The 15,108-nt window shown below is 43.9% G+C and overlaps 1 protein-coding gene across 1 annotated transcript in view; it reads left to right on the top strand.

Moving 5' to 3' along the window:
• The window catches only part of jarid2b (jumonji, AT rich interactive domain 2b), a 119,115-nt gene that overhangs the window by 17,406 nt on the left and 86,601 nt on the right, over positions 1-15,108 (top strand). Inside the window, exon 2 of the mRNA XM_007902609.2 lies at positions 11,336-11,492. The gene's annotated coding sequence lies outside the window, so the exon portion shown is untranslated. The remainder of the gene's footprint in view (positions 1-11,335; positions 11,493-15,108) is intronic.

Genomic DNA, 15,108 nt, shown 5'->3' on the forward strand with positions numbered 1-15,108 from the left:
GACCACATCACTCCCACCCTCGCTCGCCTCCACTGGCTCCCCATCCCCCAGAGGATTGATTTCAAGATCCTCATCCTCACCTACAAGGCCATTCACGGCCTTGCTCCCTCCTACCTCTCCAACCTACTATCCCCCTACTTACCTGCCTGTACCCTCCGTTCCTCTGGCTCCGGTCTGCTCCACGTCCCCCGCCCCAACCGCCCTACCATCGGTGGTCGGGCCTTCAGCCTCTCAGCCCCGAGGCTCTGGAACTCCATCCCCCGCCTTCGCCGCCTCCTCCCTTTCCTCCTTCAAGGCCGGTCTCAAGACCTTTCTCTTTGACCGTGCCTTCAGCTCCCCTCTCGAATCTCTACTCCCTCCTCGCTCCCTCCCTTCCCTCCCCTCACCCTGACCATTTCCCCCCTGCTCGGGTCCTGACCCAACTGTACAGCACCTTGGAACGTCCTCCCGACGTGAAAGGCGCTCTATAAATGAAATATTGTTATTGTTGTTGTTGTAATGCTTTGGGTGCTCTCAGTCTCTGCTGTTTTAGTGTCTCATCCCCACATGAGCAGAACATTACAGCTCAAGCCCAAATCTTGTGAAGAATTTCACAATAACTAAATATTTACCCAACGATCAAGGCTGTAAACTCAATCCTAAGGGATTGGACAGTGTGTATAAGAATTAGCTTTATTTGATGCATTGAAAACAGCCACACATAGGGATCTTGAGATCTTGAGATCACAGTTTAAGCTGACACTAGTAAAATGCAGGGCAACCAATTGTGTGTCTGTTCAATGGGCACCATTCGAAAAGAGAAGGAAGTTTCTCCTGATATCCTGGTCAACAATTCTCCAGATGAAAATGGTCATTCGCTTTATGGCTGTTTGTGGGACATTGTTATAATAATCCTTGCATTTGCTATAGCGCTTTTCACGTCTCCTCGACGTCTCAAAGTGCTTCACAGAATATGCTGTCAAGTGAATTGACTGTATATTTGTGGGCGAAATGCGGCAGCCAATTGCGCACAGCAGTGTCCCACAAACAGTTGTGGATTGCAAATGGCCAATTTATTATTGTTTTGTTTTGGAGGGATTACTATTAGGCTCTGTGTGGAGTAAGGAACTTGCCCAAGGTTTTGCCCTCTGCCTGTAATTGAACCCAGGTGTCTCGCTTGCAAAGCGAGTGCTCTAACCACTGAGCTACAGGACTTCGTTTTGTGTGCACATTTGCTGTTGCACTTGCCTACAAAATAATCACTACACTTCACAGCAAATTCTATTAAATGCTTTCTGAAGTGAAAGGTATTGCTTTAAATGAAGGATGATTTATTCATATCTGAAAAGCGAATCATAGTGGTTACTGTAATACTTATTTCTGCCTGTTTTAACAAGCTAAGTTAAATACAACAGCTATTTTGCAAGCAGCAATACTCACAAACAGCTATGAAGTGAGTGAACCTATTTACCTGGGTGATTGTTGCTCAGGTCACTGGTAGAAACTCCCTTCTCTTTTCATGTAGTGTTGTCGGATCTTTAACATTCCCTGAGCAGGCAAATGGGATCTCAGTGTAAAATCTCATACGAAGGGCAGCACCTCTGGGAATTCAGGGCTCCTCAAGTACTGTATTGGAGTTTCTGAGTCTTGAGTCTCTATGTGGGAGTTAACCCACAACTATGTAATAACCCAGAGGCAGGAATGGTACCAGCCGAGCCAGTGTAAGCTATGGTGATGGAACGTGCTGTGGAAGCTTTGCAGATTCGGACAGAATCCCTGTAGTCTGTGTAGAATTAGAATGGCCCATTTGGATGTGAACGCAGATATAGTGAGAGGAACAGTGAAAACATTTATCTGGTGGAACTGTCATAGAAATTCGCTGGGTAAATATGTATTAATCATAAGAAAAGTTGAAGGCTTGGCTTCTCTATTGTTTTCGCTATTCTTATACACCAAAGATACGTTGATCATTCGTTCGGGGTGAACCAGTTGGGCATCACTTTGTGTGAGTGTGTGTGTGTGTGTGGGCGGGGGTATGTGTGTGGAGGGGAGGGGGCGGGGGTGGTGTTCAATTCCCATCAATCAGATTTTAAGTTGGGCACAGACCCCCTGAGTTTATAGCAGACTCCATTCCGCTAGGTAATGAGGTAATACTAATGTTAGCGGTGGACTGTGACCAGCCTCCTGCTTCCTTCTCTTGCACTGATGGCTGCTTGGCTCCCGCTCTATCTGTCCGTCTGCATTCTTACATGCTGTTGCTACGGCGACGAGATGCTCAGCATTTGAGCTTTAGGAAAAGGACATTTCTTGGCAGATTATGTTAGTTTGCAGGAGTATTTGTCACCTTGACCTGTCTGCCTCGCTGTAACGAGTTGTGTACCTGATTACAATGCACTGTAATCTTTAAACCGATCCTAAAGACTCACTCAGGCTGTACAAACAGTTGAGCACTGGACTTATGGTCCGGAGATTTCTGGGTTCGTGGATCCACTAAGTTCTTCGTCCCATTGCATCTTAATAAAACCAGCATCCTTCTTGAAATACGAGATGTAAAGAGTTTGGAAGGAAGAGTAAGAAACTACACTTGGCCACAAGCCACTTGTTTGTCACCTTATCTATCATTGCTGCTTCTCAGTGGTGCGAAGTGGGTTAAAACCTTGAATGGTCTCGATCTGTTCAACTCTCATCTCACCCTGCTTCACTTGCAATCATGTTCTGGTTTCTTTGTCCTCTCTCTCTGTTTTTCTCTCTTTGTCTGTTTCTGTTTTTTACCCTTTCTTTGTCTCTCCCTTTCTCTTTTCCCCCCTCTCTTTCTCTCGCTTGATTGCTTTCCTTTGGTTACTCGTGCTCTCGTTTCCGTTCTCTTGTTACTCTCTGCTTTCTCTCTCTTTTTTGCTCGCTTTCTCTCTTGAAAATTTGAACTATATTGAAGCAACTTATCCTGGGCAGCACAGTATAATATATACACACATCGTTTTTTCCCCCCACCCCCCGTCCTCCCTCACGTACACACACGCGCACCCACGCGTGGAAAGTAGATTTTTATTTGAATGAGGTTCTAATATTTTTGTCTTTGTCCCAGAAACGCTTCCTGTATTGTGCTTTTTAGGAGAGCAACCCATCAGCTTCCACTCCACTTTTACATGAATGACTTATTGACTCACTTGTAAGGTTTTTATGATGTTCTTCTGGATCATTAATGGCTGATTAAATGGTCCACACTGCATGATAACAATGTACAAGGTCAGTTTAGATCACTGAGTACATTGCAGCTGAAGCTTTTTTTAAAAAAAAATGTAAGCAGAGGTACGTTTTTGCTAGGAATGTGAGCAGAAATGAATGAACTGTGTGGACCAGAGCGCTCTCATTGTAATTTATAATCAATGTTAACCCTTAGGATAATGATGTTCAGTTTTGCATTGGGGCTGGGACTGGAGGTTCCGAATAGGTCTAGGCTTCAGATTAAAGAAACGGTTTGAGAAGTCCTCCTGACGTGAAAGGCGCTATTGCAAATGTATTGTAAGATCTGACATGGATCTGAGCCATGCCAGAATTGACAAGTTGACCAAATTTAACAATCACAAATGGTGTGTGATTTGCCTTGAGTTAAACGTTCATGTGTAATATTGCTTCTAAACCCCAATGCTGTTAGAGATGATTGGTATGGGAGATGAAAATGAAATTCTCTTAAGTTGGTATGATGGTACATTGTGTGCACACTTGGGCGCATGTGTGGTTGCACGAGCAGCAACAACAACAAATTACATTTGTATAGCGTCTTTACGTCAGGAGGATGTCCCAAGTTGGTGGTTGGGATCAGCAGGAGTGGAGGGTAGGGGTAGGAGGGTGACAGAGTGGAGAGAGGGGATCTTTCTTTTTTAAACACAGTACTTTTCCAACATTTTCATTTCAGCTGTTTAGAACAGTTCAGATCAGGGATCACCTGAAGCTGACACTGGTGACTAGAATTGAAAGGTGTTCCCCTGTCCCCGCAGGTTCTGTGGTACATCTTGACGAGCCTAGCGTTTGTTTTCATAAGAGAGAAACTTGGCAATCACTTTGATTGATGGGTGTGTCGTTGCATGGATTCAGCTGCACATGTCCTGTCAGAGCAGGTTTCGTGCAGCATTAGCCGAGTATCATGAGCATGACTCACCTGCTCAGTCATACTTCTGCTTAAAAATGGTGCATAGCACGAGATCTCCAGGGTTCTTTTAAAAAATAGTCTCCATGATGATGGGAGTGGTGCTCATGAGTCAGCCCTTTAAGTGGCAGTCGAAAGAGTTTGCAGGTTGGGAGGGTCCTCATTATTAAAGTTGGCTCTCTTCAATTGAATTGAAAATAATGTCAATCAAGATTGAAGCCCATTAAACCCTCAGGATAGTAATGATTGTCATTTCAGTCGAGCTAAATTTGACAGTTCCTGAATTTGGTTATTTCCTGCCCTGGCTGATGCTGTATTTCGTCCTCATTCATATTTGCTAAATCAAAACTTGTTCATCTCCTTAGCTTGTGAGATGTTGTTGTTGCAGATTATTGCCTGCATGAAAGTCATTGCACGTCAACGGTAGCTGATTTTGGGAAGCTTTATTTGAGATGTTTCAATATGATTGAAGTGCTACATCAAATGTAGGGATTGCCCACAGTGATTTGCAACCGTGCATCTACTGATTTCAAATGCCTTCTGCTGCTGATCCCTTTGGTATTCATTCTGTTCTGTTGCCCGACAGCCCCAGTGCTATCTCTGCCCCTCACTGTTCATCAGCGACTTCGGTGCTGTCCTAATGGGTAATTAGAAAGGCATCTGGCTCCACCATCCATACTCTTCAACTTATCCAAAACTCAGTTGGCTGCAGCCTCACCCGTACCAAATGCTATATTCCCTTCACCCCAGCCTCCACTGGCTCCCTGTAACTCATTTAATTAATTTCCAGGTCCTCACCCATAACTATGAAGGCCTTCACATCGGCCTATCCTCCTACCCCACTCATCTGCTCACCCCCACTACTTAGCTACCTCGGACTTGCTGCTTGGCCCCTGCTATATCCCTAGCACCATCAGTAGTTACATTTTGTTTCACAGAAAAGCTTGGTTTGACTATGCCAACGCTCTGGTCCCCAGATTCCCCAGCTTTTCCCTATAAAACTTTCAGACTATCCAACCTCTGAACCCTGTGTCCTCTCCCTCACCAAGCCCCATGGGCCTATCACCCCAGATCCTCGCTTGGCTCCACTGACTCCCAATCCCCCACTCCTGATCGTGTTCAAGATCCTTGTTCTCGCGTTGAAATCACTTGCTGGTCTCGTCCCACCTCAATGATCTCCTTCAACTACACTAACCCGGCAGTTCCTTTTGCTCAGTGAATGCTGGCCTGCTTTGTGTCCCATGCTCTTAACCTTCCACCATGGATGCACGGCGCTATATAAATGTGTATTGTAAAGAGCTGGATGGTGCAATTTGGCAATCGTAGCCCATATAGCTATTATGGAACGTGCTACAATAGAAGAACCAGCACTTAGCTTGTTAAATCTTACTGCCGTATACATGAAATGTAGCAAATTTATGTGGATACTTTGATCTTTCTAATGTGTGTACAATAAATCAATGTTTACAGAAAGAAAATGTGTATTAATTTCCTCATGATACTGCCTTTGAATCAAAAGACCCATGTGCTGCCTGATCAAAGAGGCCAGGGAGATATGTTTCACTGTAGTATATTTAGTCTTCCCAGTTAAGACATCACCGTTAGTAATTGCAGTACATCCTGTAATCCCCTCAGGGCAAATGGCACTTGTTCAGTTTCTTTGTCAAAAATCTACTAACTTATTTAAGAACTTGCAGTTCAGATAATTTGGAAGGCAGGTGTTCCTCAAGGGCTCGGTGAGTTATTGCCTTGCCTCTTTTTCACTGAGGCTCCAGAGGCTGGCATTATGGCACCAAACCAGAGGCATTGGCACATCTCCGGAGCCCCCCTGCAGCAAACTACATTCCTCATGTGCGTGAAGTGCTATTAGAGCTCTTCCTTCTTTGATCTCTGATAGCCAGAGTGACCGTAGCAAGGGCCAGGAAATGAGCCTGAAGATCAGTTGAATACAGTCCTTGGCTTTTCTTGCGATTGTGCTCCCTGTTGTTTGGTTATTTGGGGGACGATCTCTGCACAGAAAATTCTAACAAGAGGCCATGTGTGCACAAGTGTCCTGGTGTCATGAAGATGTTTATATTGCGTCACGTATCATATACACGCCCGCTGATTTTTTAGGGCAAGGGTGGTGGTGGGTAAATAATCTGCTTGCAGTGGGAGATTCAATGCCAAGTTGGCTGTTGGGAGATTCTGAAGTGGGTAATCCCAAACATTGTACAATGCAAGTGTCCTCTTGAGGCAGCCACCTTTGGAGATGCGCTCTGTGTAAAAACGGAAAGGGCTTGGCTACTGTCTTTGGGGTTGACGCAGCTGATCTCAGCTGATTTGTCTCTTGGTAACTCTCCAGGGATGTCAACAGAAGAAGCTGACTTCAGTATCCTCAATCACTAGGTGATTGTATTTTTATCTGCAGTATCCGTGAACTGAAATACATCCATTTACATTATTCAAATGAATGATCGATCATCAGACAAAGGATCTGAAAATGTGGAACTCGGGAAGTGAGTGAGAAGAGACCAGGAAGCGGTTCCCAAATCCCCAAAAAAGAACTACAAACAAATGGGGGAGAAGCAGAATGTGAGTTGGTGGGAATCTTCCTAACTCCACTGATTGAGTTGGAGGCTCAGTCGGAGGACGAAATCCCTCCCAATTTTTACCTGGACCAGCCCACTCACCAGTGAGCAATAGATGGGTCTCTTTAAACTTATGTCCTGTGTTACTAAACTTTAAACTACAATACGTAAGACATGTTGGGGGATGGATTAAGGCTTTTTCAATCTCTCAGCACATGAAATTTCCTAACATCCCATATGCTTAATAATCCCAATGTTTGCTTTTCCTACTACCTTTATGCCTGTTACCCTTTCCATGAAGCTGTCTTTGCTAATATCTGCTCTGAATTTCTATTTCACTCATTTCAATGTACTGTATTCTCTCTGGTCCTACTTTCCTGCTTACTTTGTAGTAGTCCGGCCTTACTTTATCTATATAACTTATTACATGAAGTTTCTCTCTCCTGCTTAACTTTGTTTGTTCTAGACTGTAAGGGTCCATGTTTTTCGAATAGTTTTTCATAGTTTCACTTGGGCTCTGTCTTGTTGCTCAATTTTTATCAGTAGTGAACCAGGGCTCTTAAATGTCTAAAGTGGCCAGTGCATTGATCTTGTGTGGACATGGCTGTTGTATATGGGTTTCCTTGACCAATTGAGCTGGTGATTCTACCCGAGTAATGTGCTATGGCATTGATTGCCACTAAGGAGCTGGGCTGATAGAAGAGAGGAATTGGAAGGTGTAGAGAAGAAAGACTAAACCAGAGATGAAGTCCATCCACACCCTTTCATAGACTTGAGGTGCACAGTTTAGCAGGCTTCAACGAGGCAAAAATGTTGATTGTTTAAAAAGACTGCTGAGAAGTATCGTTAAACTGTTGCTGTTAACATATTTTATAGTCTTGTAAGATTTACAGTTTGTGTGGCTGTGTTGCATCTGAGTTTACAGCAGACATGCCTCTTATAGTAATTCAACAACTAATGCCTTAAATGCTTTGTGGAAAATTCTGTCTTAATATCGTGTCAGTTATTCATTCCCAGCTCATGGTCATTGCTGAGCCACTTCAGTCCCTTTCCTGATCTTTGTGTCTGTGAGCCTGTGTACGTGCATTCCCCAAGTGTTTTTTCTCATAGGGGAAACTGAGTTGTATTGGCTTTTTAATTCCTGTACTGCTCTTCCCACTCCTGCTGGGAAAGCAAAGCATACAAAGCATCTTAATGATACAAGCTGCCTTTGCTTTGTGCTCATGCTATACTTTGTTTTCTCTGTTAACCCTTTAGAGGGATTTAGGTGCCTAATTGTAGCTATTGAATGGTGAGGTTATTTCCCACAGAGCAGATATTTATTTTCCACTTCATCCCCCGGCGCCCTCCACACATACACACACACCGAGACCTCCATTTTGGATTATAGGGAACCATCGATTGTCCTTTTTGATTTGTTTGCAATGGTGTGGGACCTTCCTTTAGTTTTTCTTAAATCAAATGGTGGTGGTTCACGCTTGCACAGGATGCTGACTTGCTTTTTCTCTTCAGCTCCCCTTCTTCTCTCACCCTAGGTAGCCTTCCTGACAGTCGATATATTGCTGGGCTGCTAGACTTGGACAGTGCTGGATTCCCACTGCTCACCCAATCATTCATTCTTCGTGTGTGAGCTTGTGTTGTGGACAATTAGGGAATCAGACAGAGGAGAGAGAGCTCACCTAGCTAAGGCTAGCCTGACCCTCACTGCCTCACTGGACCACTGTTTACTGCAAATTGAGAGTTTGGGAGATCCAAGGCTCAAGTCCAAGGATGTGTGTTACACTTGTGGGATACCCCAGTGAGATTGGGGTGAGAGAGAGATGCAATGGGAGGGAAAGAAGTTTTATGAAGCTAATGTAAAAATCAAATGAATTCAATGAGTTTGGCTCCCAAACTGTTGTTTGTACATTTGGCTAAAAAGCTGAGTTGAGTTCCCAGGGTCTGTGCCATATACGTGAGGTTCCCTGCAAGAGGCTCACGATGTCCCCAGGCACTTTTTCCAGCGCCAAGGTGTCATTCCCACTGCCGTGTTTCTAACTAGCACTTTGTTAACCCCCAGAACCTCTGTTGTAACTGTGTGACGTTGTATAGTGTACATCTCAATGGAAAGCCGGAGCTTTTGATGTGTCGTTTTGAATTACATTGCTCATTAGGCAGTAGTGCTTTAATAGGTTACTCAGATGTAATGTTTTTCCATCCTTTATTGCTTCCAAAAATTGAAAATGCATATGCTAAATTATGATTCAATTTGAGGAACCAGTTTATAAATTTAGTTTATGGTCTTTGCAGTGGCAATGTTCACACCTTGGGACATCCTTCCGAGGTAAAAGGCAGTATATAAATGCAAGTTGTTGTCGTTGTGATTACCCCAGCATAGCCTGGGTGCACATGTCATTGACTTCCTGAACTTGCCTGTGTTTGTGAGGTAACATAGTCAAAACTAATTGTTCAAAAAATTAATTTATCCCCCCCTTTTTCTCCCGCAACCCAGATTTTTTGAGGATGTTAAATAACATCGCAAATTCCTAGAACATTTGACCTCCTCTCACAGAGCAATCTAAAGATGTTTCCATCTCAAACTAACATCAATCTAATCTTACAACAGACACCTCATAAACAGCCAAATCCGCACGTTTATAGCTGATGAACTTTGTCCTGCTTAAAAAGAAAAATGATGGCAGGTCAGCAAATGATGATTTATAAGAGGAACATTCCTCACTCCAGGCACTTGCACATAGGCTCCTTTGTTATACTTGGCAAGCCAGCAGTCATTGAGAATATCCTTATCCTAACCCCTATTGAACCGGATACTCTGTACAGACATCAAGATCCTATTAAAACAGCCTGGCATTTATCAATAAAAAATTAACATGTATTGCATACAATCAGACATTTCCTGAGGGTTTTGTAAACATGTTTACACAGGTCATTGTTAAGGCATAGTCCATAAATTCTTTTAAAAGGAAATTATATAGATGCTTGTAAAAGCCTATTAAATTTAGGATATGGAGAACGAAGAGGGGAGCAGGGGTTAGATTAGGTCAGAAAGAAAATGGTTGAGTTTTAGAACCTCAGGACCATAGAAATTTATGGCACAGAAGGCGGCCATTCGGCCCATCGTGTCATTCGCATAATAGGCCATCAGAGCCTCTCGGCTGTGTTGCATTTTTTATTAACCAACTCCGCCACAGGTTTGATGTGCCACATGACCTGTTTCTATAACATTCTCTGCTCGCTCAGTAGTGATCAGTCTTATCGGTGTGAAACTGAATCATACATAGCGGAAGGTAAAAGCAGGGAAAATAGGTTGTAAATCGAGAATAAATTTAAGAATTTTCCATGATATGAAACAATCTTAGATTTTCAGACAAAATTGTCTCACAGGCCAAGACCAGATGGAAGTTCGGGCAACTGATTTCTATTTTTTTACCTCCTGTGAAGCATACAGACCAAGATTAAATTAGGATTGGGCTAAAATAGCCTCCACTCCCTCATTAATAATCCCTCCAAAACAAAAAAACAATAATAAATTGGTCATTTTCAATCCATGACTGTTCGTGGGACACTGCTGTGTGCAATTGGCTGCCAGGTTTTGCCCACAAATATACAGTCAATTCACTTTATAGCATATTCTGTGAAGTGCTTTGAGACGTCTAGAAGACGTGAAAAGTGAAAAGCGTTATGTCAAATGCAAGGATTATTATTATTATTATTACCTGACACTCAGTCTAGGGCCTTACACCCAAAAGGATGGAGGTGAGGTAGTGCAACCAAAGAAAAATTCACCTCACTTTCAGAAAAGAGGGAAAATATTGGCAGGGGGTGGGGGAAAGAAACGCTACTCAAAGTGGCAAATAAAACAAATAATGCAACTAATGTTCAATCAAGCTCCACACAAGATATTTATGGTTAGTTTCAATTAAGATGCGCCTGATAAAATGTGGTCAGTAATCCTTGAGTGAGACTCCCCAATAAATGTACAACACAGCTGAGAATAATAATAATAATCATTTTTGCATTTCATATAGCGCCTTATCACGCCATTTTCAAAATGCTTCACAGACTATACTGTAAAGTGGATTGACTTTGTATTTTGTGGGAGAAACATGGCAGCCAGTTGAGCAACAGCAGTGTCCCACAAACAGTCGTGGATTGAGTGAGCAAATTTTAAAAAAATATTTGAGGGATTATTACCCTGAAAAGCGATCCACCAATCGACTAACAATCAGGTTCCTACTTACTGCAAGGTAAATGGAGGCGAGTGGAGTATCGAAACGTGCCTCAGTTTTTGCCCTGCCTGAGAATCAAACCCGGGTGCTCTCGCTTGCGAGCGTGCTAACCACTAAGTTACCGGTATTCAAATAGTTCCCTATATTACAACCAAAGACTTGGGAACACGTCACTGACTTTGTGATCTTGCCTGTGTTTGAGGTATCGCAGTCAAAACTAATTGTGCAAGAGTTCATTTATCCTCCCTTTTTCCTGTTCTCTCTTCCCCAGAGGTTTCACACTGATTCTGCTTTTACACTCCCAGATGATTATTTTACATTGATGAGCACTGTAAAATACAAGGAAGTTTTTAAATTGAGTGCCTTGTGTGTTGATATTTTTTTCATTTATGCTTCATTCTTTCATCCTCCAGGTCCACTCACGAATGGTTCCTCAAATGGATCAGTCTCGGTCCCTTCACCTGAGCCTACAACGGGAAGCGGAAAGGAGGAGGGGTCACATGCTTCACAGAAAGGAGATGGAAATGATGCCAGCTCATCTGATTCAGAGGAAGGGCCAGTCAGGAAGAGGTTTGTGATGTTTAAATGTCTTGCCTTGTTTGGAGTGGTGAGATATTTCAAAGAACAGTCAACAACCCATAGCCACACCCAACTAACTAGTACACTTTAAGGTAAGCAGACAAGACTGGTAGCAGGGATAATTAAAGACGCATTGCCGGTTAAATTGTGGGACTTATAAAAAGATTCTCAAATGTTGATTCCTGTTTGTCAGGATTCAGATGAATCTCTTATTGACCCTTTGGAACTCTGCTTGGATACTGATCTCCTGCTGGCCACAATCAGGCTCCACAGAAATTGGCGAAGAACTCAGCAATCTGGCTCGGTGGTGTAAAGCGCGTCTGAGCACACAGGATCAATAATTTACCAATCGTTTTGCAACTCCCGCACATTACACCCGATTGACGAATTTGGACATGCCACCAGCAATTTGACTGTCTTTAAATATTAAGGTGAACAAACAATTGCTGTGTTTGTGTTGCTGGGAGGATGTGTGGTGGCGTTATGCAAATGTTGCTATCCCCATCATAGGACTGTGGCATCTTAGGTTATTGCAAGTTTCCAGCAGAACAGTGGACTCCAGGAATTGTTGCTTATTTAGGAAAGAAAATCACAGTAATTCTTAAACAGTAAATGCATGCCTGCGATGTTTGATTTCAGGAAAAGTTAAGAAGCAGATTTATAATGAGCTAGACGTAGTGTAGTTTGCAATGGTGACGTGCATTGATTTCTTCAGGATGTGCAATTATACAGTCTGAAATCGAAATGAAAGCTTTACGTGTGTGGTGCTGTAACTGCAGAAGCTATTCTGGCCTGTCCACAGTGGCATGGATGAATTAAAGAAAGTTGCCTTGTTTCACTGTCTACTGCAGCACACAGCTGTCAATGTTCAAGTCAGCCTCATTACTGTGTGACAGAGGTATTTATAGTTAGCAGATGTGAGAAGGGGAGAGAAAGAATCTGCAGTGGTTAAGTGCAATATTCAAATGTTTGCTTTATTCAGAATAACACCCGGATCTGTTGGACTCGCTACAGGCACTCTTGGAACAACGACTCGCTACAGGTGTATATTGGCACAGGGACCTGGGGATAGGCAGACTAGACTCTTTGTCGGCTCTGCTTTGAGTTGTGTCATTTTGCTGCTTAACGTCTGTTGTGCTAATTGGGTGTGTTTAGATGTTGGTAGCTGTTGAACTGGAGCGATGATTGTTTAAAATCTGAGTATATTATTGTTTGTCTTATACAACAACGCCGACAACTTGCGTTTACAAGGTGCCCTTCTACACGTGACAGCATCTCCCAAGAGTTTAACAGTGTCAGAGCCCGATGCCGAGCTGGGGGGAGGGAGGAGGTGATCATAAGAATGGTTGAAGAGGACAAGGCAAGGGACAAGACAGAGTCCTGTAGGTCAGTGGTTAGAGCGCTCGCCTTGCAAGTAAGAGACCTGGGTTCGATTCCTGCAGGGTGAAACCTTAGGCAACTTTTCTTACTCCACACGCCTCCGCTTACCTAGCAATAAGTGGGAATCCAGTTGTTAGTCGATTGGCGGATCGCTTTTCCGGGGTAATTCCTTCCAGAAAATATTAATTTGGTTACTCAATCCATGACTGTTTGTGGGACACTGCTGTGTGCAAATGGCTGCTGTATTTTGCCCACAAAATATACAGTCAATTCATTTTATAGTGTATTCTGTGAAGAGCTTTGAGACGTCTCGAAGACATAATAAGGTCCTATATCAAATACAAGAATTAGGATCATTATTATTGAGGGAGAGAGTTCCAAAGCTTCAGTGCATAGTGGCTGAAAGCGCGGCCGCTGATGATGGAGTGAAAGGCACGAGGGACAAGCAGACGGCCAGAGCCAGTCGAGCGGAGACAGAAGTAAGCAGAGTTGGGAAGTAAGCAGGTTGGAGAGAAGTAGGGAAGTGCCAGGGAGTGAATGGATTTGTAGACGAGTGAGAGAATATTGAAATTGATTTGTTCTGTGATAGGGAGCTAGCGGAGCCTGGCAAGGACTGGTGTGATAAAGGTAATGAGTTTAGTGTGGGTGAGAATACGAGCGGCAGAGTTCTGAATCAGTTCTAGTCTGTGGGGAGTGAAGCTGGGGAGATTGGTGAGGTGGGCATTGGAGTAGTCGAGGAGGAAGGTGATGAAGGCGAGGGTTTCGGCTGCATTGGGATTGTGCGGCCGAGGGTTGGCTGAATTCTCTTTCTACCGCCCGCTCCCCCAGATTGCAGGGTTGCCTGTAACGCCAGGCAGCAACGCTGAATGTTTAAGTCCAGAGAGTGGAGTCCAAGTTGCTGTGCAGTGCACAGATGCCAAGGGTTGTATTCCAGCCTGGACTCGACTGTCTCCGTGCAGTTAAACTCAGATCTTCTGTCTTTTTGTTCTTTGCTGATTTTGAGTTTGCTTTTTATATTGCTGCCAATTATGGCTCCACGTTCTGATGTGCAGCTTTCCATCACATGGTGGATGATTTGTTTTGTTTCTTTTGCTTCCTCTTTCCTACCTCTCTCCTCTTTTTCTCTTTCTCTCTCCCCTCCCACCCAGACAGTGCCTCATGCTAAAGTATAATTGCTCAGGCGCTGACAGACCTCTGAGTCCTCACCCCAGTTCCCTGAAGCATGACAATGAGTGACGGCAGCCTATTCAACCATGAGACTGATTTCGATCCTGCCCTCACATGGCCCCTCTCCAGGGGATGAGGGGTTGCGAGGGGGAGTATAGCTCCTGAATAGCTCCTTGCAACAGGAACTCTGTAGTTGAGATTTTATTCCCCCTCCTCCTCCCTTCCCATCCAACCACCCAATCAGGAAGTGCCTTGGGCAATTTTGCTCCTCTTTCCATCACCACTTCCCTGACTGACGTTGGCTAACTCGGCACAAAACAGTAATTGAATTTTGGTTCTCACAAGGCTCAGTACACCATTAGGCTGGGCGTGTATTGAGTGCACCCTACAGGGAGCTTTACTGTTCTGTCTCTTTCCCCCGCCCTACTCTTTATCCTCCCCCTGCTCCCGTGGGTAACATGTCTCCTGGATCACCTGCTATTCTTGAGCTAAAAGGACACCTGTTTCAGGGTTATTCTATATCTCTTTAGGATCAGCAGTTAGGGAGTTTCTCCTGGTGTCCAGACCAACAACCCCCCCCAGATAAAACGCCATGGCTTTTAGTGGGAGGGTCATTGTTGTGTGAAAATTAGCTGCTGTGTACACCTACAAAACACACAGTTGCTGCACTTTACTGTATATCCTGTGAAGCACTTCAAGAAGTTCTCCCACTGTGAAAGGTGCTATTGGGAAAATGCCTATTTCCTGTCTTTCCCAACAGTTGAACTGAGTTTAAAAAAAATGTGCTCGCCTCAAGTGTCACAGTAACTTTGTCACCTGACTTTGTCAGTGTTTGGCTGAGGACGATGTGCCAGCAGGTCCACCTGCTGAATGTTTCAGCTACCAATTGCGTTGCTTTAAGTGGAGGGACATTGCAGGGATGGGGGTTATTAAATGGCTCTATGAAGTGCTGCTAACATGCAAATAACGACGAGCTGGTTTTGTATTTGCTGAGGCTGCAGTGGAGCAACAGCTTGTCTCCATGAGTTTGACCTGAGCTGGCAGATTTCATTCCATGCTT

This window comes from Callorhinchus milii, unplaced genomic scaffold (assembly GCF_018977255.1).
Source record: "Callorhinchus milii isolate IMCB2004 unplaced genomic scaffold, IMCB_Cmil_1.0 Scaffold2, whole genome shotgun sequence".
Classification (NCBI taxonomy): Eukaryota; Metazoa; Chordata; class Chondrichthyes; order Chimaeriformes; family Callorhinchidae; genus Callorhinchus; species Callorhinchus milii.